The sequence below is a fragment of the Camponotus floridanus genome, unplaced genomic scaffold (assembly GCF_003227725.1).
Source record: "Camponotus floridanus strain SB8 unplaced genomic scaffold, Cflo_v7.5 scaffold13, whole genome shotgun sequence".
Lineage (NCBI taxonomy): Eukaryota > Metazoa > Arthropoda > Insecta > Hymenoptera > Formicidae > Camponotus > Camponotus floridanus.
This window is the reverse complement of record NW_020229248.1, coordinates 2,112,729-2,137,444: the sequence shown is the minus strand read 5'-3', so window position 1 is coordinate 2,137,444 and position 24,716 is coordinate 2,112,729. Positions and strand designations below refer to the sequence as shown.

The 24,716-nt window shown below is 40.3% G+C and overlaps 1 protein-coding gene across 6 annotated transcripts in view; it reads right to left on the bottom strand.

Annotated features, from left to right (window-relative positions):
- The window catches only part of LOC105255092, a 360,332-nt gene that overhangs the window by 214,905 nt on the left and 120,711 nt on the right, over positions 1–24,716 (bottom strand). The window contains exon 1 of one of the 6 annotated variants that reach the window (XM_011264182.3): positions 9,788–10,438. The exons of the other annotated variants lie outside the window; for them this stretch is intronic. The gene's annotated coding sequence lies outside the window, so the exon portion shown is untranslated. Of the gene's footprint in view, positions 1–9,787; positions 10,439–24,716 lie in introns of those variants that run through there. 6 annotated transcript variants of the gene reach the window in all.

Here is a 24,716-nt window from a genome sequence, read left to right as displayed (position 1 = left end):
TTACTCCCTGTTTCTTGTTCAAAAATATTAGTGCATTCAATTAAAAATTTTTTTATAAAAAAATATTATTTAACATTGCTTAATCTTAAATATCTCACATTGAAAAACCTTGGACAATCTTAAATCGACGATATTTGAAAGTAATAGCTTTACTTTAATTTTCGATGGAAGCATTGAAGAGAGCATAATATAATAATTAAATTCTAAAAGCAGAGTTGCACAATCCGAGATGCATTACTTTTTCTCTGCACTGTGAAAAAGTATTCCTTTTTTTTGCTTCTATCCACGGCCATCAGATAGTGAGCGTTAAGTAGTAAGTGGCTGGGCGCCGTTGAACGTCATAAATTCTAGAAATGATGACCGAGCTTCCGGCCTTTGCGGCACATCCGGACGGGGTTATGAAAAGAGCTCGGTAACGTCGTCGACCGATGCGCGAGCGACACGTAACCTCGTGATAACTACGCGATAGAATGTTCTCTTAAATTTCCCAGGTGGATCCAAGCGTACTTGCTTTCGCAACGTCTTTATACGCTCTACTCGGCACCGGCGAATACCTCTACATCCCTATTCAAGCGCTCTCACAAGGAGTCTAGCAGTCCTTCGAGGATAAGCGAATATCGAAGATGTTACACGAAAGAAAAAGAGACAGAGAGACACAAACAGAGAAGGAAAGAGAAAAAAAGATAACATCTTCTTCCGTCCTTGAGTATTCATGAATAAAACTGCTAGTTGGTTTTAAAGTTAGAAAAATTTTCAAATGATTTTCTGCAAGATCCGTAAAAAGATTTTGCGCGACAGTTAAAAGCAGAAATACATACATCTATTACTATGAGAAATAACAGGGACACGCGCGATAACATTCGTTTCATCTTCAGATATTGTTAGCAGCATGACGCAAGGATTGGCTACGCATTCTCGGATTGTAAATGAATCGTGAACTATATATTAACATTTATGAGACATAAAATGGAGTGTCAAGCAGGTAGCATGGTATAGCATTTATGCAAATGCAGATTGACAATTGTCAAATAGCACTTTCATTTATTTTCTATCAATAAAACTTCTTAAAACTTAATGTATCTTTGGTTTGGTAACAAATACATTATTCTGCAAAGCATCTCGTATCATTTTGGTATTAATAGCTCGTAACTTCAAAATTGAAATAAAATTTATGAGCCTCAGCTGTTATGTGGATGAAATACGTCATTAATTTCTAGCTACATCGTAAAAACTGACAATAACAGCAGTTGTGCGAAATAAAAAAAGTATCACGCGATATAATTCACTTTGTAACAAGCTAATCTCATAAAAATGATTAATATACGCTATTGTAAATGATTGATGTCCAACGTCCAAAGGAATTACGCAAGCGCCTACCATTTCATCGACGACATAATTCCGATTGTGACGCGACTCAATGACAGAAAGTTTCGCTTATCTGGGTTTTCGCGAAAAATGCAGAACAACGTGAGCATGCATAAGTGTCGTGACATGTGGAGAAAACGAAAACACGTTAAACCTCATTTACGAGTTGTGACATACGACAGGAATGAGTCGCGCCTCCTGGTTCGCGCGCGCTAAGAATGATAAAAAAAAACGTAGAGTGGACAGAAGGAAAAATAATAAAGTTTATATTGCCAGAGACACACAGAGAGAGAATGGGAGAAGCGGGAGAGAAGAGGACACGTGGTGACTCCCAGTGGTATTTATACAAAGACTGGAGTGCCGCCAAAATCATAGACCTCTCCATCTTCCTCCCTTCGTCCCGCTTTCCATCTTGCCGTTTCTTCCTCCTTTACTCGTCTCTTTCCTACTCACTTATCTTTCTCCCTCGTCTATCTATAATATCTATCTATCTCTTCTTTCTCTTTTTCTCTCCCTAGAATCAAGGGTACTCAACACCCGTGGGAAGGTGGATATCTAGCCTTGGCTTTTGCGCGACAACTCCAGCGAATACTTCGGCTGCTTTATTTGTCAACCACTTCGAACTCGACAAACTTACCAGCCGAAATTAAAGGTCCCTGCGGATAACGGCTAAGGTCGCCATCCATGACTATTACCACCAGTATCGATTGACAGTGTACATGGCAATGAATTTCACATTTTTCTCGTTCTAGTAATGTGAAACACGAAAATGTTACGCATATATTCTCTCGTTTATACCATAACATTATAACTCAAATTGTGAAATAAAATATTATATTTATAATTTAAATATGTATTAATATTGAAGTATAATTTTTGTACTTGAATAAATTTTTAAATTTCATTTAAAGAAAATAGACTTATATAAATAATAATTTAATTTTTGCAATTTCAAAAAGTAAATATATGTGTATACACACATATTAAAATACTTTTTTTTATATTTGAAAGTAAAATGCTCATATCACTAATATAAAACTAGGTCACATGTGATAAGTTTACATTACTGGAAATTATTGAAAATATATCTCTTGTGTTTTTAAATAAATTATACTATCATGCACAGAAATATATATATACACTGTGTAAAAAATATAAAAACTAGACGCATTTTTCCTATCTCAAATCAATCAATAATTTTGTATCAGTCTTGAACTTCTCATGCATACATGTAAGTTCATAAAACCAATTTCATAAGTATTCAAGGAAGAAACTTCAATTTATACATACTTCTAAGTGGACGCGTATCTGTACAGAAGTAATGCTGTAAGATCACTTGAACTATAGAAATCGATACACGATACACTAGATATCCAATTGGCCACGAAGATTCTAAAGCAATGGCTGTAGCTAGAAGGGTTTTCTTCAGTGGTTATCGTGGAAAGTCTTAAAGCTGAACAGCTGAGCAATCGACATGCCCAATGTATTTTGATTTTATCAGTCTTTGACTTCGATAATTCGCATCGTTACCCGAAACAATTGTTAAATCCTTGACTTTTCAGACAACCCTAGTTATTCTATATTTTATAGAAAATGTGGAATGACGAGACCAGCGAAAAACAAGTGATCTTTTTAACAATTAACAATTCAAATTTACTGCAAATTTTGTTTATCAAATGAACCAGGCTTGCATTAATCCTTTTTAAATAAATTTTATTTTTCTTACTTGTGTTTATATATTCAGAACTCTTTTTTTGTTTTTCTCATTTATCTCTTAATTTAAATTAATAGAGATAAAATTTTAATATCCTAAAATAATAGGAGTTACATAATCACACCTGATTCATATTAATCACAAAATGTTTATCATAAAAATAGAAGTTGCAAAAGATAATGATACCATTAGATCTTGAGTTACCATCGTTTTACCCAATTTTCTTTTGACGGCGAACCAATCGAATATCATTGCGTTTCGAGAGATATCAACTTGACTCCGACGCGAAAATATAAAGATATCACGACGTTGTGAAGGAACGTCTCACGATATCTGACGATTAAGGGAGTCATTAAAGCGAAGATACCCTCACGGACGCTTGAAGCGATCGTCGTCAGGCGACGCAGTGATAATCGTAAAAGAATACGGGAAGCATTAAGAGAAAGAAACCGCGTCATCTTGCACGCACGATCGCTTTCTAACGACCGCAACATTGTTGCAACAAAAGACAAAAATGCAGCCCAGCATTTGTGTCCCGTCTCTTTAAGGCCTTCATGACATTTAAATGACCGTTTTATATCTCATTACCTCTTTACACGCCCGCCTTCCTCTATGCGTCATTATTCTTAAGATACATGTTTATTCCCGGATTCGTCCATTAGCATAAGCGATATTTCAAAAAACGCATCTTCTCATTTCTTTTGGAGATTTTAAAATAAAAAAAATGTGTATGAATAATAAAAGCGCGAGCAAAAATTTAAATAAATAAATATATATAGAAAATCGATGATTCAATGTAAAAAAATTTTGTCTGATAAATTATTTCTTACTATTTCTAATGGATCCAATGGAATGTAATATGCAAATATTAAAAGCAAAATTAAAAATTTCTCATATATATCAGTTTTTATGATTTCATAATATCATGATAGTGGCGCAAGCTATGGATCAATATTTTAACGGCGATTTTTGATAACGTTTCGGACATTTGTGTAGCCTACATACCAATGAGGCATCGTTGGATGCGCGTCAGTATTAATATAAAAGCGTATGTTTTCGAAGAGAGCACATGCGATTAGTTTAGAAAATGGAATCGAACAAAGGCGCCGGCCAGGTAGCCTAATGAACTCAGTATGCGTTGCAAGAATGTCTCGAGGACTCCGTGGCCTGCCAACAAATGCTTTTCGTCTCGACATTGAGAATACAAAACATCGGGCAACCAATATGTTTCGTATCTTCTTCAAACAAGCTGCATAATTGTGACTGATACATCAAATTATATATAATTAACGTCTTTGTGACAGATTTTCTACAAAAAGCTACAGAAATGAAAACATATTTCAAGATATTCGAAATTAGAAATGTTATTAGAGTATTACTTTAAAAAATGATAATTTTTTCTGATAACGGATAAAAATATTATATTAAATTATGAAATGTGCGTGAAACGTTTGAATTCCGCATTCGGTTTTGTACACAATTATGCACGTGATTTTTTTCATATATAATATTGACATAGATTTATATAAATTTTTTATTATATATATCATAAAAAGTTTTTATATAAATCTATGTGAATTCTTTAAACTATACCTAAAGGCAAAAGTTGACAACGCTATTACAGATGCACCATAACAATCTGACCTTATCGGCGATATAATAAATAACAAAGATAAATCAAAAAGTACAGAAATATCTAGATGATAAACAAGAGACAAGAACGAAGAATAGCTATCGGTTTAGCCTCGACGTCATTACGATGACGTTCGCACGCGTGTCAGTCGTATATGACATTTAGCTAATTCAGCGTGATGATTTTTTTTCGAAATAGATCAGTAATAAACGTGAAATAAATAAAAAAAAGGAGAATCCATGAGGCATCCTTCACATACAAACACTTATCGATGCATTTTCTCGCACAATCTTCAATGCATTAGCACTTTTAGCAAAATTAATTTTCCACGATCGCGACCTCATTCTTAACCTGTAATTCTTTAGTAACTTTTAAACAAGAAATAGTTATATAAGTTTTAAATTACACAAAACATTATCGAAATATTCCAGTCTTAGTATAAATAACTTAAAAACATTGCTCTTTCTAACTTCCTATATACATGCACACATATAATTTAAAAAATAATTAAAAGAAAAATAAATTTAAATATATATATATTTATATATTTAAATTTTTATTTTTATTTTCATTGTTAATTATTTTTAAATTATATATATATATATATATATATATATATATATATAGAGAGAGAGAGAGAGAGAGAGAGAGAGATAGGGGCATACAAACACATGAAAAGTTCTTTTTTTAAAAAAAATTTACTCTATCGAGCTCGCAGGCAATTTCACGATCCGGATCTCGCGTGCGGCAGAAATCGTTTATCTGACTCTTTTCCTTCTTCTCTCTCTCCTTTTTTTTGTTATCGAAGTCAGCACCTAGTCTCCGGCTTTTCCACGGTGCAGCAAGTTCGTAACGAGTTCCATCGATTTCCTCCCGCGGCGGTGTATTGAAATAAACCAAAGAAACGAGAGATGTTCTGCGAAGAACGGGAAAGAAAACCGGAGAGGCTGCGTGAACGAGTGGAAAAGCCGCAATAAACGGAAACTACTGTCCATGCAACCGGAAATGATTGCGAGTAAGACCCGGTGTAACGGAAGAGTAAGCATCGAAAGCAAGCTGCGTTTTCTTCCTGTTTTACTCGCCGGAGAGAAGATGATTTAATGATATTTCCTTTTATAACGCAGTTGTGTTTGTCCCCGGTGTAAATAGAAACATATTTAAACACGCATAAAAGTAATTCAGCAAACAGAACAAAAAGAATGACAGAAATGTCTAAAGGAATAAATATATTTTTCTCATATTACGCTTTTTGCAAGATACGCATTTTAATGGTTTACGTAGGGCGCAAAAAATTCTATCGCCTGTTGCGGTATAATATTTTATTTCACGGCGAAGTAGAAATATTCCGTAATATTCTCTTCTTTCTATCTTCCTCTCCCTCTCCTTCGTTACATATTACATTCATGAAAAAAAATCTTCATTGTGAAATTCATGGATATAATTGCAACATTTTAAAATTACTATAGAGAATGTTTATGTTGGGTTACCGATAAAGAGAATCGGTCTTGAAGAAGACACGATGAAAAATAGGTCGGAAATATCGCTCCTACCTCTCGGTTACCACGGAAACGATAAGACACTTTTGATAAGGTGCGACCGTGATTTCGACCCCTCATGTGTTCAGTTTATTCGGGGAAAATGGTCGCTACCTGCGTTCACGCACGAACGATTTATTTCGTATAGTTGCTATATCTTTTTCTTTGTCGATGTGTCAACTTAAAGAGGAAAAAAATTAAATCTATGTTAAAATATGTATCGTATCGGAAATAAAAATGACTGCGTCAATTCGTCTACACTCTTACTGTATACTGGTAATAGAAAAAAATGAAATCTAATTGCGTTTTTATCGCTAATTATCAATTAAACTTATACACGATGAGAACACTCATCAGAGGCTTCAGCGCATCGCCCAAGATCAGACAAGCCGATTTCGCATTATTACGAAACGGTAGCCAAACAATTGTGCTGTGTGCCAAGAGAGTATGAATTTCCCGTCAAGATGCAGATGTCTCCCTTCTCACTCTCTTCTCTCAGTGCGAGTAATAATTAGCAACATTAAATGTCAGTCTAAAGTACCCTCTCATGCTTTAATGCGAATCGTGCCGGTCTCTCTTGGAACGAGAAACAATATTATTCTGCGACTTGGAGACAGGAGAGAAAAGATATGTTACATTGTATATATAGGACATTTTCATTCTCCCATCTTCTCAAGTCACAGAATAATATCGGCTACCGTCATTCAAATTGGAATATATTAACTTTATCATCCGATATCCCTTATTTGAAAGAAAAGGAAGAAAAAAAAGAAAAATATCGATTACCGATGCAATTATAATGACGTTGATATAACGGTAGTAACATGTATAATTCGCGGTCCACTTAGTTGTACGCCTACGCTTACGAGTAATTATTTTCGACGTGACAGATGCATAAAATAGTGCGTCCTTAGCGGCGACCAAGGAAGCGGCGTCTCGCCGCGACGTAAGAATGCAACGAATGCGGGAGTTGGAATTTCGACATGCATTATGGGTGCACTATATGTTACGTCGTGGATGGTCGCTGATCTCGACGGTGCGACCGCGGGGGGGATACACAATGTAAGTTGTTCTATTTATACGATTGTACACGGTCGCGGAGAGAATGAGAGGAAGAGAGAGAAAGAGAAAAACGAGAGAGACCGATTTCGCAACACGCTCCCGTCAACGTCGCGTTTTACGCGTCGCGAACTTAAAACGGAGCAGCAGTATTTTGAGGATTCGTCAAACGTAACGTAACGCTCGTGCGCGTGTTTAATCGTGATTTATTTCTAGCGGTCCGTTCGTTATCGGAAGATCGGTAGCGCGACGAAGGCGAATCATCCACGTGACGCATCTAAAATTATTACAGTTTTATCGATCGCCTGAATCTCCTAAAAAGGATAAGTGTCCCTCATCTTTAAATCGTGCGCTTTTTGCGAACTATTTTTCCTTTTTGTGAAATATTATACTAAAAAAAATAAATAGTAAAATATAAATAAATTTTCGTACAAATATATAAACGTTATTTAGGCAATATTCATTGCAAGCTTCATTATGTAATTAAGAGAGAAAATATGTACGCAGTATCTCACAATGCGTGTAAGAAAGCGCGTGGCGCAAATATCCAAGATTTAATTAAAATCCTTAGAATCGGCGTGGGAGGCAGCGATCCCGTCGTCTTAAACGAGGCGAAACGTCGCGAACGATCGTGCAAGAAGGCGCGAGTAACGTCTCATTGGGTACAGATTGACCTAATTACCGAAAGGAAACGTCTGGCGCGCACGACTCATCTCGTAGGAGCATTTGGTGCGTTGCCTGCTTTTCCACGTATAATTGCAAATTGTCTTCCATTCATAGCATCTTGCGAAGGAAAGTTGAAGCGATGATGTTCCGTACCATGTACGAGAATATCGTTGCAGTGATATTACACAGCGCATATCTAACACATATTCACTACGTAATATAATTATTTATTGTTTTCATTTTGAAAACAATGAAAATTTGAAATGTATATTTTTTAATGCAGATTTAACATAATATTGATAATAATATTGAATGCTGTATATTTGGCGCTTTGAATTTGTTTTCGTTTCTAAATAACTCAAAGTGCATTTTGAATTTAATCACATTTTTTCTTATCATCCATAAAATCTGCATAAAAACAATATAATAATAATTAGAATTGAATATATAGAGATAAAATTATGTAGACATATAATTTGCTCTCATATATTTTCTCATCGTCTACATATCAGACGAAATAACTATAGACAAATATCGATGATCAATGTTCAATCAAAACAAAATAAAGATTGGTACACGTGGTACCGGCACATTGCCAAATCACTATATCCTCTTATGCCGACAAAAGAAACGATAATGCCATGACATAATGCGATCCAACACATGGATGATAATCATAATCTATTGTACAACTGTACCTATATATCAATCCCGATAATAAAACATCAAAGTGACATTAAGCGTTACGTCACATTTGTCGTTTGTGAAGCATATTCAATAACTGCACAATTATTAATTATATTAAAAAAAATATTTTGAGTATGTGAAAAAAAAATATTAATATCAGCAATATATTAATATTATAAAACATCGATCTTATTTAAAAATATATAGAATCTATCTATATACATATGTATTTGTGATACTGAATTCATAAAGACAAATATATGTAAAGATTAATAGCTTATTAGATTTAATCTTTTACTTTAATCTTCTATTCATTCGTATTTCGAATCCTTTTTTTTACGATAATGATTTATAGTAATAAAAATATCGATCCAAATATATATATCTGCACTTAAAACTCGCTAACATCGTATATTTGCAATATGCGTATTTTCACGAAGATGTTTCGCAACGAGAGCGAGCGTGTAAATGTCTCGCAGTAGAAAGATTTCATTCCCACCGTAAAGTACGCTTTTATTTGTATAGCCGTTTTCTGGCGAACGCAGTGGTGCGCGGCAGTTTGTCAATACGATTATGACAGATTTATCTGCGATAAAACGCACGCGCGTGTACGACGGTGTCATCGATGCGTTTTTCGACCATCTCTGTTCGACTTGGCGTTTAATGTTAAATGTGCACATTTAAAGTTCAAACGCCACAAAATTATCAGATTTAACACTTCGCCGATTTTTTTCAGCGAGCGCATTCTTAGAATTAAATATAGCTACTAAAATATACGTATATTTTTATTTTATATAACCAATGTGTGAATATATATACATATTCGAATTTGAATATGCATAATTTCGCGCGTTAATTCAACGTCACTAAAAAATATGGTTAGTCGAGATAAATGATGCGATCGTGAAAGAGTCCGCACGACTGATGAATCACCGATCGAGACGCAAAACATTTGTTTCGTAATGCGCACTTTGCACGAATGATACACGAGAAAGAAACGCAATCAAAAGTGAGACAAAAAAAGGCATATGCGGTAGAAAAAGATAAACACACATGCACACACACATACGCGCGCACCCGCGTGCGGACTATTTCCCTTCGCGCGAAAAGAATCATATGATGGTTTACTTTCTCAGCTCGATGCTATCCCGCCAAATTTTCGGAGCACGAGATCGCTCACATTATCTTTCTTCCTCGTCACGGTGATATCGCTTCGCCTCCTTCTCCCTCTCTCTCTTCCTCCTCCACCTCTGGCTTCTCCCTCTTCGACACAGGTTACGACACAGCACAATCGCGACGAAATCTCGCGCGTGGATAAAGCCTCGACTCGGCACTGCTCCTCCTCGATACAGCGATCGGCAATCTATCTAATCGCCGATCGATGGAGGACGTGATCCTCCGATGGACCCTCGGCCCTCTCACACTCCGATGGCGTATGAACGCGCCCCGTTATGGCGCCGCGTTCGGTGATTAGCGAAAATGCAACAACCACCGCGACGCGACACGCGCCTGCAAATTCCCATCGCTTTCTCGATTTTCGCGCGGCGCGAACCAGCGAACCTTCGACGGGCGGACGAAGGCAATTCTCACCGGGCGGAAGGGCTGGCGGCACGCGACACCGACATCGAATCGCGACGACGACGACGACGACGACGACGGCGCGACGATAACGATGACGACGGAGATCGACGGCGCGACAAGCACGTCGACAACCGCACTATTCGCGAGGACACTCTCTTTCGCCGCGCACGATTCCGCCACCACCGACGACAGAGAGAGAGCGCGACGTTTTCGTAGGCGCCGCCAGCGCCGCCGCGCGCCCAATCGACGAAGCGCCGAAGGAGAGCGCGAGCGAGAGCGACCGGCGCGGTGACAGAGAGCGATGCACCGGCGCGCGTGTCGCGCGTAGTAGAATAGAACGCGGAGTGGAGCAAAACGGAATATCGGAGCACGTATCGTACGTGCGTGCACTGTTCTCCCGCCGCGCCGAAAAGGTTTACGAGGACGGCGCGCGATGCCGACGGACAGGAGACGGACTGCGACGTAACGTGCGCACGAAAAAAAAAAAATGAAAAAACGAACAGACGGATGGACTTTTTTTATTCGCGGCCGCGCGTTTCCTGCGTTGTTTGCTGTGCGCTGCGTCGCGGCGCTCTCTCGACGTCGGGACGCCCACCGCCACCTGTGATGTTCGACCCAACCCCCGCCGTCTCGTGTCCTTCCGCCACTACTACGGGGGAGAGGAGGAGGAAGAGGAAGCATCCCGTCGCACACGCGCTTCGACGCGCGCACGCGCGCGCGCGCGCGCGCTCGCCGCTTCTTTCCACCCCTTCTCTCCCCCTTGCCCCCGCGACCTCCCTATCCCTTTTACCGCTCTTTCTCTCTTACGTCATTTGAATCCGACCGTGTACAGAGTGAAACATTTATCTCGGCCGTTTTGAATAACTTCTACGTCGTGATTAATGCGATTTTTCTTCGTCGCGACTGTACTATGTCGCGAAATTGCACGGTCGAGCGAGACGATCGTAATGAATATTTCGGGCGTGTATCTCTGGAGGAGACATCCCCCCCCGTAAAAAGATATTGCGGTGCGGTAGGAATATGCGATGGCGCAAACGGTGCGACTCGCATTCCTGTCTCTACTACTGAAACGAACATTAGAGAGAAAATCAAACGCCGCTACTTAAGAGAACTCGTAAATCCCATCAACGTCGAAAAGATGAATAGGAAGTCCATAAAACACCCGCGCGCGTTTTAACGCGATATTTGATCCGTCGAGGCGCGGAGGTAAAACGACTCGCGGTGGAAAAATAAACGGTTCTTTTTTTAAGATCCCCGGGCCGAGGGTATATATCTCCGGTATATAACCTGGCGCGAAAAGAGAGAAAGACGCGCGTGGACAGGCTTACTCCCCTAGTACAAATGTTATCGTTCGATCCGCCACCCGTAGTATTCCCCCGCGGTGCCGAATGCAAACGTTTGTTTTCGCAATCCACGGGGCGCGCAGCCGCGCGTTTAGGGCAAAAAAGGTGGGATCTGGCGGAGTATGGTTTATCGAGCCGGAAGCAGACGCTCGAGAGAAAAAGAAAGAGAGAGAGAGGCGGTGCCCTCGCCGCCGCAAAGTCATAATCGGCTTGAATTCGCGTATTTTTCGACGCGATCGAAACCGTAGAAAATGCCACGAACCTACGAGATCTGCAACAATTCGATCACATTCTTCTTATGTTGAAAAAAAAAAAATTAAAGGTGAGCTGACGTAAACCATTACATCATTCATTATCCATTTAAAATGACACGAAAAAAAGACGAGATAAATTTTCTTTCCGAGTTATATCGCGTTAAATATACCAATTTACATAATAGCCTGCATATGGAGATTACGTTAATCTACATATTTTCGAATGACGACGCAAGATCAACGCGGTCGCGTCGATATGGAAATGCCGCGAGATGATGGCGGCTAAGCGCATTAGCCGGGAAAATTACGGTCCCGGGCTGCAGAGAGCATAAGGACCGAGATCGGTGGTACGCGTGACCGTAAATCGCGATAATGGCCCCAGAGGAATCGGCGTCTTTTTACTTGGCCGTCGTCTAGGCGATGGTGACCTCTCCGCTCTTTCTCTCTCTGTCTGTTTCTCTCTCTCTCCCACCCTCTCCCTCGCGAAACGCGGGCCCGAAAATTTAGAGTCCGTCTCCCCTAATAGATTTACGAAGTGAGGAGAGAGCGCGGCTCCATTTGTCTCGTTCACCTAATTAGCGCTTGTGTAAACTAAATAAAGTAGCCGGGATTTACTGGGACGGGTGCGCTACGGGATCAAGTACTCGATCTTACAAACAGAGAGATGTATTTTCGTTTCTCGCGAATTTAGCGAAATATTGAATATAATTGCGTTAAAGAATAAAAACCCTATTTTTTATGAACTACATAAATCTTATTTACGATTAAATTTCAATACGTTTTATTTTAACGAGCATTTTATTCGCGGAACTCTAACAATAAGAATGAGAGAAATTTGATATCGAAAATTGGAAAGGTCGATTTCAAATTTATCGCGGTCGCGCATAAATGTATAGCCTTGACCTAGAAAGAAAATGTTGAAATGCCAAGCTATAACAGACACGGCTATATTCCGCTTGACGTTGATCACTTAGACAGCGAAGCGTCTAGTCAATTGCATCAACGTAATGATGTTATTAAGTGCGTGCGCAAATAAATAGAGTTCTATCCGCGCATCTCGTACGTCTCGAAATGTCGTTGTCACACACAGCAAAATGACATACGTGTATATATAGTTCACATGACGTATTTACCGATGAATCACATCTTGGAATTTTCTATGCTGTAATAGTTCAAATATACAATCTGGAACTTGCGGAAAAGTATTCGGCACATTTGAAATTGAAGCTACGCGAAACGTTAAAGCAACGTTTTATCAAATCCCCGCAATTCTCCGCGCGGATTAATTATTAAAGAAGTATGTTGTTGGAAAAGAGATTCATTTTAATCTCTCATAAAATATAAATAAGTAGCTTAAGTGTTCAGATTACATAATGCAGCAGCAGTAGGAAAGAGCGCGTCTTACGCTCGTCATCGAACAAAGTGCATAATCTTTGATGCAACTACACGAGAAATTTTTAACGACTCCGTGTTAAGTAAATAAACCTCGGTATTTACTTATTCGCATTTTTTTTATCTCGCTGCGTATATACAGCAATATGAATTTTCTTTAAAGTAACATATTTCGTGCTGTAAACATTCTTTCCCATTTAGTCGGCGTTCTTTGAAAACACGGATTTTTAATTAAAATACTCGGTGCGCTTTCATGCCGGCACGAAACATCCTTTGCACGCTATATGAATACATCCCCTCTGAATACAATGCACAATCCGAGAATCCCGCCGAGATAAATTCCATTTTTTTCATCCTTTCACGCAGAAACAACGCATCCATTAGCAAACATTGCGTTACGCGCTCGCTTTCACGAATCTTTGAGATTCGCGATTATTTCACTCGATTATTACACGACGACATCGATGGGAAGGAAACGAGCGACGATAGGTAAAAATGACGTTCGATATTTATTTATCGCTAGAGATACGTCACATAACGTCGAGACATCGTTACGTATTTTTGGCAGAGGATCAACCGACGGCGAGAAACGAGTTCGACCCGCGGCTCTATTCCGTTCAACGCTCTATAGCCTATGCTCTGTCGTTTCATTCATCATGCATCATTTGATTAAGCCCACGTACCGTGCTTTGCGTGAATCGTGCGCACCGCAGCCCGATGGAATGCTTCCAAAAGTCATTGGGAACGTAGCGCGGTGGCCGAAAAGAGAGAGCTTATCGGCCGTTACCGGAAATTTTCGTTGACGTACGTGCACGGCAGATTTCGCGGAATTGCTCCATAATGCGCGTGCATATCGTCATTGCGGCCTCCGCTAATGAGAATTCCGATATTTTCCCCTCTCGGGCTAAATCATGGGCGCGATATGCATTAAGAACTATGCGGATCACAATGCACGCACATAGCAGCTTCGTAATCTCGCGTGCGCGTGTGTCATTGAACGTTTATCACCAAGTTTGCGCGATACAATCGAGATGATAAATTTACACATTTCGTGATTCTTCCGAAATATATTTATTTTATATGTTTATGAAATATATTTATTTTACCAAAAAGTATAAATCTCTTTCTCTCTCTTTCTCTCCGAGAGAAGAGATAAACATTCTGATGAAAATTTTTCTAATTCTTTCGCGGTCTCTCGAAATTTTTGATTTTAAATAAGAGTGTTGATGTAAATAAATTTGTCTAATTAAGTCTAATTAGGTAATTTTGCTCGATTAATTTTTCAGACTATTGTTGGTAATGATATTATTTATCTATTTCATATATATATAAATTCCTTTAACATTTACATTCGTTTAATCACTTATGTCAGTAATTAAACTTTTTATTACTTCCCGTTAGTAGAAAAACACACGCGAAACCATTTGCACGTTTCATGCCGCGATTTCGCAACTACGATTAAACACGAAGCGGAACACGACGTGACGTTAAAGACAGCTTCAAACTTTCAATCCGCTCGTTATTCGTCACAATTTCGCGTGGATATGGAATGCAGCGCGATATAAGCGCAGAACAAAATCACGCTTTTTCAAAATCACGCTGACGTTACATCGATGCGAAATCGCCTCGCCATCGATCGATCGGCACGCCGCGTTCTCTTTCTCTCTCGCTTTTTATTTTTTTTTTTTTTTATATTTCGAAATGCCTCGTGTAATGCTCGGAGAGCCGATTGCGACAGCGGATGTTGGAGCACGGGCACAAAAATAGCTGACAGATAGCCGACTGAATGGTGTTACCGCTGCGGTGGCCCGTAGATTACCGCGCGGACCGGCGAAACTTGGTTTTTGACAGACAGGTCTGTTATTACTGTCACTCCAGCTCCCTTCGCAGCCCTGACGGCGGCAGCAGCGGCGTTAATCCTTTCGTCACCGTGTCCTGTGCCGTGTCAGCGCACGTCGAATTACTTTAATGAGGAATTGTGCACACTCTGTTGAATACCGCCGTCCTATCTCACTTCATTCATCGCAGCAGTCCAAACTATCTCACATTAATTGCAGTTTAATTAACTTTTTAACGCGTCGCGTCTCCTATCCCGTCCATTTTATCGCCACTTTGTTTCTTACTATACGCGAAATTACCGAATATACTTTACGACTATCCGAAAAGCTAGCAGGCGTTTTACTTAACGTGTAAATGTGCTCCGATAATTGTATTATTAATTCAAGTATTTGAATAATGAATAATACTCGCGGGAAATGCGGTAAAAGAATCACGCGGTATTTTGGATGCGAAAATTCACTACCCAAAAAGTTACGATTTAGTTCAGAGCGATAAATAATTAAAAAAAAAAGGATTGACGTAATCTCATTCGACCGTGAAATTTAACGATTTCGAAAGGTACTTTTGGCGAGAAACACAGGCTATTCATTCTCGAGTTTGAGACTAGTTGGAGGTAAATTAAGTCGACCGCTATAATCGAACAAGGAAACAATTGCGGCTCTCTTTTGAGGATACTCGGTAACTTTTCCATTCAACGATAACTATAAATCAAATTCTAAAACTATGTTGTTGACCGAAATTACAGAGAAAAGTTTTTCATAATTGCAAAGAGTATTTAATTAACGCCGAATATATACACGCAATAATTCTTATCCCGAGATATGATTGCATCATAATGGATATGGAGTTATCGCGTGCTAGTTGAATTCCGTGGCCTTGTAAGGCAAGGTTTTTTCTTGGCTGAATTGCCGGTGGTGCGAATCGAATTAAAATTCCGTAGCGTCGTTACAACCCTCGTGCAAGAGTCTAAAGCAATGCCACCCAGGGGTGAGAATATACCGTGCGGCATTCCACGTGCTTGCGTGACTACGAAAGTTTCAGGGTCGTTCTGAAGATAAGCTAGCAGAAAGGTATTGCTCTTTCTTTTAAGCTTGAATTCTCGGTGCCGTATTTAGCAGTTTTATACTCGGCTTACTCGGCCAAAGATCCACGTCGTGATTTTATATATATTTTATGTATGAAAAAAAATTTTCAAATATATACATACTTAAAATTTTTCTAAATAGTTTCAATCATGATACATATGTCGCACATATTTGAATATTATCTGAAAAATTTTGACGATAAAAACATTTAGATTCTTTTATGTTTCTCTCTCTCTCTTTCTCTTTTATAGTATATATATAATTAAAAAAATAAAATTAATATAAACAACTTTTAATCAGTGATAACAGCATGATTAACTTTGATAATAGTTTCCGTCGACGTCTATCGATCGCGCGAATCAAAGAGCGCAAAAGTAACGAGGGGCTCAGCGGAGAAGTTCGCCGCAGTCTTCAAACGTCGTCGTCAATCAGGAAACGAGCGCCAAACGATTTCTCCGATTCGGGAAAGTCTCGGCAAGTTTCGCAGATTCGTTACACGAACGCGAGAGGACGAACGGCGCGGCGAGTGTTTGTCTTTCGCGAGCGCGGAGAGAAAGTCCCGGGTAAATTCGCCCCCTTTCGCCCGCAGGCGAGTCGGTACTCCCGCCGCGGTTAAGAAGGATCGATTCGTCTAAGGGCAACAGCTATCCGTTAGCGGGACGGAATAGCCTCCGGGGAGAGATCCTGAACCATGCGCAGCACAAACAGCGCGGCCCGTCGACCTCCTACGAGACGCGCTATAGCGCGGTATCTCGCCGCATCTTTAGGTCCTAAATTAATGTCTGTCCCTCGCGATAAATTATCCGCCGATTCGGTATATTATGCTATACGATTATCATTCGTTGACGAATGGCTGTCCCTTTTCTGGAGAAAAAACTGCGTTTAAACGCCTTCTTCCCTGCCGTTCTACTTAGGAACGAATTAACGTTTAAAAATATTAAAAATGATCTTTTCTTACTCTTCGCACCAGCTATTTATGTAGGAATTAATGAGTATAATAATACAATGCTTTTTTCAAATTAATAAATGTATAAAATTGTTCAAATGTGGTTCTTATTTTTTAATTTTACGCGATTCGCGAGAAAATGCAACATTAACGACAATGAAAAATCAAGCAGCGAGGTATATAAAATGATGTATATTTTTTTTCTAATTCTGATCTACAGGACGCAAAGAAAATATTTCAATTAACTTACGCCGAGCGCAAATACGACGTTAATGCTCGCGCTGTCGGTGTGTTTCATACGATCCCTTGCTTTGTTGTTTTTGGCTCTATGAAACAGAATAGCGCTGGCTTTAGCGACGCTCGTTAAAACGCGTCAGCTCGCACACGTCTCACGTCAACGATTCGTGTATACGACGCTGTTAGTCATCGCACTGTTCATGGAAGACGATATTTTCGCCCTCTCGCATTCCCGTCTTTTTCTGCAACGTCGCACGGCGACTCAACCGGGAGGTATTGTCTTGATGCGATTCCGTCACGGAAACCACGTCGCATCGAAACTTTATCGTATCTCGCTAAGGCATATTGTTGTTGTTTCGACGAGATGCCACAACAAGCGATAAGGTACGAAACGTAAAAGCAACGTAAAAGCGATGCTCGCCTACTCTCTTAGATCTTGGACAAATATGTTTACCATAGCTGTCTCCCAAAAGTCGGTGTAATTTCTTTCGAGCATAGAGAGATGCTTTGGAAAATTCGCAACGAGGATTAGCCTCCGTAAAAAATTGCTCGCAAAAAATCTGGAGAGATATCAAGAGAAGAGAGAATAGTGTAGCTTGCGAAATATACGATAGATTCGCGATATTATTTTTACATGGGGGATGAAACCGCCTCTTGAAATTCTTCGCCTCGTGCGAATTATCAGACCGCGTCGGAAAATGTCGTTTATCAAAAGCTAGAAATATAAAAAGCCCTCTCCGCTTACAAAGCCCGGCGCGACGATTTGACGCACGATGTGTCCGGAAACAAAGAGAGCTCTCCCATTGCATTGTCGGCCAATCCCCAACATGAGCATTAAATAATTCAAACAGTCGCCATAAAATGTGACTAACGACCGTGTCGATATGCACCACCGTCGCCGTCTTTACGCGACCGGTGCTTTTCATCAGCTGCGCGTTAACGCGACGACATATTTCTCCACGTCGGTGAGAATGTAGAATTGTTGGGATAATTTCTGAAACGTATGACCGCATCTGCATCTTTTGGCTATTTGCCCACAAATTTTTCTATTCGTCAAAAATTCCTAATTCATGATGCATCGATTGATATTCATATCTCTTTTTAAATTTTCAAACAAATCGAGTATCCCTTCACTATTATTGAATTCCGCACAATTGAATTATCTACCTTAAGATAAAATAAATATCGTAAATTAAAGAAAAGATAAAATAATCTCAAAAAGAAAATTATATCTTCTTTATTATTTCTCAAGAAAAGCAAAATGCTTCTAGTACCGCATACAAGTTTCTATTTACTAATGTCCTACAAGAAAAGATATATGATTCTTTAGTGCATGATTAATTTTGATTGTATTTCTTGCAATATTAACCGATATTTTGAAAGAAGTAAGAATAACGCATATGTATACAATTCATAAAGTAATTTTCGCTTGATAGCGATATATCATGCTTTTGAAGAAAATTGTTACAAATATGGAGATAAAAGTTTTTGAAATCTGAAATAAGAATCACGAGATATATAATTGTCATTTTCCGTGACTCGGCAAAACAAAAATCATCATTTGTAGAATCAAATTAAATAATTAATTTATTAAATATTACTCGAGAGAAGCGGCGATATAATTTATAATTTTTCTTTTCCTATTGATAATAATTAATACTCGTGATTCATCAGTTTCACTCTTAATCTTTACTTTTCTCATACAAAAACTAACGTCGGTGTTTGTCAATAATTGTCTCTCGCTCGTTTCCATTTTCCATAGCGGGTTAACCACGACTTAACCACGTGTGTGCAATATCGTATGCGCGCGCACGTTATCCTGGACTCGCTTTAACGACAACAATTTACGCCAGTTAGAGCGGGTCACCTGCGCACCCATAAGCGAGAAACTTCCCGGGCTCCTGGAGCATCCAGGACGCATCTACTATCCTCTGCACGCCGACCTGTATTATAGATGTACACGAGTCCGGTCCGAACGGTCCGCCGCACCCGCAATTTATCTAGTGGAGGAGGGAGGCGCATGCATAATGCAACACGAGCACGGACGAGGAGAAACAGGGGGGAGAGGGTAGGAGAGCTGACCTCGGCGGGTAAGGGAGAAGTATAGGCGATAGGGTATGACCGGGAGTATGGGCATGCGATAGTAATGGCCAAGTTACGCCATTGTGCGAAGTTTCGCTGCACCGGGGTCCAGCGGAGGATAGTGGACGGGATTTTCGAACGAGGAGAGAGGGAGGAAGGACGGGGGGGGTCTCTCCGGTGAAAAAGGGGGTCAGAAAAGCGAGCGAGCAAGCAAGCCATCCAGCCGCCAGAACCAGACGCGAGAGGAAAAAGGGGGGAGGAAAGGCGGAAGAAGGAGATGGCCCCGGTGGTGGCTGAAGCAGGAGGGACAGTGTGCTACACGACCGGAAGCGGAAGCTCGTGCAGGCGCCACCGGAAGTGACCTCGTAATTCTCTCCCTTGCAATTCCCTCCTTCCCTTTCGTTGCTGTTCCTCCGTGTTGCCGCGGCTCACCTCGCCACCATCCACTTTCCCACCCCCTTCGTCCGTCCAGCCATCAACCCTGAATTATAGGCCGCCCTCTTTCTCTCCCCCCCTCTCTCTTCCTAAACCCTTTTGTCTACGCTTTTCCTGTCGAGGATTCGAGGCATCCCGCGTTATCTCTCCTATGGCGTTTCCGATATTCGAACGTTTCTATTTCATTTGTGATTTTCTCTCTATTCCGCGTCACTTTCTATGTTGAGCCACAGTATATACGATTAGTCTACCAACTGCACAGACATATATTGTTTCTCCGTTCGTCATAAAAAAATATTTATACAACAAATTTCAAACAAATGTCTTCCCTTCAAAACCACGAGACACAATAAACAGCATTTAATTACATATTGTGAAAAAAAGAAAATAAGAGAGGAAAAAGAAACTTTCCGGATCGTTCATCGCGCATTCTTTCAGTATCATCCTGATTGTATCATCCTGGATTCCACGCTTTCAGATAAATAAATTTTGTATCTTCGTATTCGAGGAACAATGAGAAAGAGAGAGAGGAGGGGGGGGGGGGAGCGGGTTCTCTTAGAAACTGTACGGAGTTCAGCGATCTTAAATCAAATAAGAAGTGCAAAGGGTCGTGCAAAGGGTCGCGCTCTCCGGTCGAACGACGAGAAATTCGCTCCTCGCGCTCGCCTTCTTTCGCAAGAACGGAGCGGCACCAGCGTAGAAGGGACGGGACGAGAGGATGAACGATGGAAAAAGAAACGAGAATTAATTCCCGTTAATTGCTCGGAGCTGAAGTTTGCTGAAAGCGCTTTATCGAATTGAAAGCCTTTCAGCTTCGCTCTTTCAAGAGCGCCCGACCGTCCGTCCGTCCGTACGTCCGTTCGTCCGTCCGTCGAATGAAATACCGAATAGACGTTGCCGCGAGCGACGTTCGTTCTGCTCGCGTGCGTGCGCGCTCACTCGCCGTTCGCCGTCATGGCACGAAAGGAAGCGAACGGAAAAGCCTGACCGGGGGGGGGAGGGGGGGGGAGCGTAAGAGCGGGCGAGATCCGAGGAGCAGAATCGGCGATGCGGAGCTAAACGCCCCGGCAGTTCGGAGTGCTCTGTTGCCTGATTGCATTTAATTACACGTGCCCCGGCCCTACCAGCGTGCGATTGCTGCATTGCGCGCGCTGGGCGGCAATAGATGCCAAGCTTCCACCGAGGCTGCTCTCGGTAACGGGGCTTCGGACCCGTTAGACGGACGGTGTAAGCTGTATGGAGTCTGTGCGTATAGTCACGTCGAGTGAATGGGATTCCCGACAAGATCGAATTTTAAAGCGTAGACCGCTCGCACACCAACCGACTCTCTCCTCCGTTTGGCTTCAATTTACTCCACCAACGCCTCCGAGGCGATTGGAGATTACCCTCGTCGAAGTATATTTTTTTTGTAGAATATTTTTCTTTCAACTCTTCCATATCATTTTGATTCAATTCTTTTTTTAATTGTATTTTACAGGACTTTTACATCGACTGAGATAAATTCGAATAGACCTTTTCGGATAAAAATTTCCATAATCATAATTCGCGTGCAATAATTAACATCTTATTGTTAGATATAATTTATCGTCGAGCATTGCTACGCTACACGATGTTAATTTTCAATATATGCTCTGCTGCAAACTATGAAGCTTGTCCTCTAATTCTCTTCGACCATCCCTCCAATTCCCAGCAGACACTTAGCAAGCTCTAATGTGCTGTACTAACTAAGGAGAAAGAGGAGAATACCGTATCTAACGATCGTATCCGTCACATAACGATAGGCAAAGGAGTAATTCTATTAATAACAAGTATTTGAGAAAGAAGTTGCGTAACGAGATATCCCGCAAAGTCAGAGACGTATCGGTTTTCTATCGCCGCAAGACTCTACTCGTCCTCCCTTATTATTATCCTTCATCGGTAATCGTCATTCGCAGTGACAAGAGAACGTTATATAGAATTTCTCGATGTGCCCTCGATGTTTCCTCGAGCCACTTAATTAGAACTGCGCTTCAAGTGCCGTATCGTATGTTGAATCCACTTGTGAGCACCAGAGGAACAGTTCAGTAGTTATCTCGCTACGATAGCCGATACATAAGCAGAATAGTAGTCCCGAAACCGGAGTACACGACGTCGATATAGCTTGTGTCCTTATCGTGCCTAAGAAACTCTATATCTTGGCAAATATTCGACCGTATTCGAATATCTAGCACGGGGAAAACCAATAATTTATTCCTACGCGTAATTGCATGGAGAAATGAAGATTAAAAAGTTAGTTGACTTAATCAGGTGGGAAACAAAGTCTCGTAGGAGCGCAACGTGACGAGCGCGGAAGATTGTAAGATCGACCCCGGGGAAGGACAGTCAATTTAAAAGTCTTAACGTCCAAGTGCAAAAGTTAATTTTGATTAAATATTAAAGATGATACAAATTTGACAGATTTAATCAATTTTCCTTGGAAAATTCTGTTAAAGCCGTTAAATGACCGGATTATGACTTGAAGCATAAAAAAATATTCATATTCGTTCTCTCACGTTTTTCTTTTCCACGTTCTGTATATATCCGCGTATAAACGCGAACACGCGTTATCGTATTAGATGCATGTTCCATCTCGTACAAATAGCATCGCCGATGCAGGATTCGATTTCGGAGAAGTTATGCGAACCGGTGGTATATATACGCCGCAATCTATCCTCTCGGAGTATCCTCTCGAGGATGTATACGCTTCGAAGAACCGCCGGATTAGTGCGAGCTTGTGGATCTCTAGTTGCACAAAGAGAATGCGAGCGGCCTCGAAATTCGCTATGCTCCGCCTGTATTCGCCGTGTAATCGTGTTAATGTTTAATTCATTGCCGCCTTAGCTAATTCGCTCTCTCTTTCTCTAATAAGTAATTTTCGCCCTTTTTCTTTCTTTTCGCAAATATACTACTTATTATCATGCAGCTTAACGTTCTCAAACAAAGCTCGTGTAATACGAATTGCATGGATAAGGCACGAACTCTTTGTTAATTTATTTCTCTTCTCGTTTTTATGGCAAGAATATAATCTTGTGAATGAAAAAGTCTCTCGTGAAAAGAGCGCCGATAAATCTCTATATGCATCGTTATAATGCAATCTAAAATTAATATCGCTGAAACGCGGCAAAGCTCTATTCTAACTTTAATAATCGTTACACCTATCTATTATTAATTGCTAACGAACAACAAACGATCTCTCTTCGGTTACCAGACTGTGCCGATCATAATCGCAATTTCGAGCGAGAGCGCATCACGAGCGCAGCTGTTTCGCATAAGTCTTTCGCGAAGAATAATACTTTGTTTGCGCAAGTCTCGCACTCCTTGTCGCCCTCCCGCCTCATCCCCCGCCATGAGATGCAGAAGGTACGTGAATAGTTTTAGGTGCATATAACAATGAGTGCACCGTCTACCAGCCATGCACGTTTTACACAAATGTTTCGTCCAATTGTTTTTTTCGTCCTTTTCATGCTCATTGTCGACGGAAGATGCCCTAGCTATTTCGTAGTTATTTTCCCGTAAAACGGAACGCATCATACGCTACTATATTCACACACAACGTAGTTTTTGTTACCATAAAATCATTTTTAATATACGCAATTGCAGTATAATATTTTCATCTTCAATATATAATCATTGTTTCTCTATTACCGTTTAATTAATTCTCGTGAAACATTTGGTTTAATGGAAGAGAAAGATTGACACAAAATGTAAATATTTTAGATAATATTATAATACATGTATATGTGTTTATACCAATGTGTTTATAATAATTAGTACATTATTACAATTATAATTATAACACATGTACATATATACTGAAAATATAATATGTACGAGGAGAATACAAAGTTAATTTCACAAACAGTCCTCGAAGATACCCAAATCCATGACATTAATTGAAAAAATCCTCGCACACGTCGTTCAACTGCGGTTTGCCTTCCCGAGGGAGTAGGTAAAGGATGAGACAGACAGTAGGTGGCAAACAGACGGAAGAATTCTTCTCGATCATTCGTTCCCGATTTCTCTCCCGAGCCTCTTTCTCTTTCTTTTTCTTTCTATCTCGATCTCTTTCTCTCGTCCGCCGAGCCGATCGTCCCGAGAGAAACGGAAATCCTTAATTGAAAGCGTCCTCGAGCGAGAGCAACTTTTATAATTCCCCAGTCGATGATTAAAATTAAAAGTCCGGCCGTGTCAGAAGCAGGAAATCGTTGTGCCGGAAGAAGCGAAACGAAGGAAAAACCCGGAAAGCTTCGCGAAAAAAAGAGACGCAGGTGGGAAAGGAAATGTTCTTTTTTTTTTTTGCGACGTTCGTTTCGCGCGAATTCTTTTGCGGAGGGATTCCGAGCTAACGAGCGAATCGATGAAGACAATCGAAACCGGTCCGCGTAATCTCGCGACTCGAAAATATATGCGGAATATGTAACGACAGTGAGATATACGCGGAATATATAATGACAGGGGGATTCTGATGATACTGCGCCTGACAGTTACACCAGTCTCCATCTAGAGATTTCAAGTTAATCGAAGCAATAAGAAAGAGGACATAAAAATCAGGAGACTGCCGAAGCCAGTGGAAAATCGAAGAGAATGCGCCATCGTTTTATAAAAGATCGGGAGATGTGGTGGAAGAGAACGTTTTTCCATTTAATGGAGCAGCATCCTTCCATAACTTCTGCGTTCCGGAAAAATTCGTCGGAAAACCTTTTAAAGAAATTCACCGAATTTGTCGAAATGTTTCTGCTGTCGCCATGCTTCGAAAATATATGTAGGATGCAACCAAACAAAAATTTGTTTTAACAAAGCTGCGTCACAATTTATGAGTAATATTGACGGCAGTTGAAATTAAAA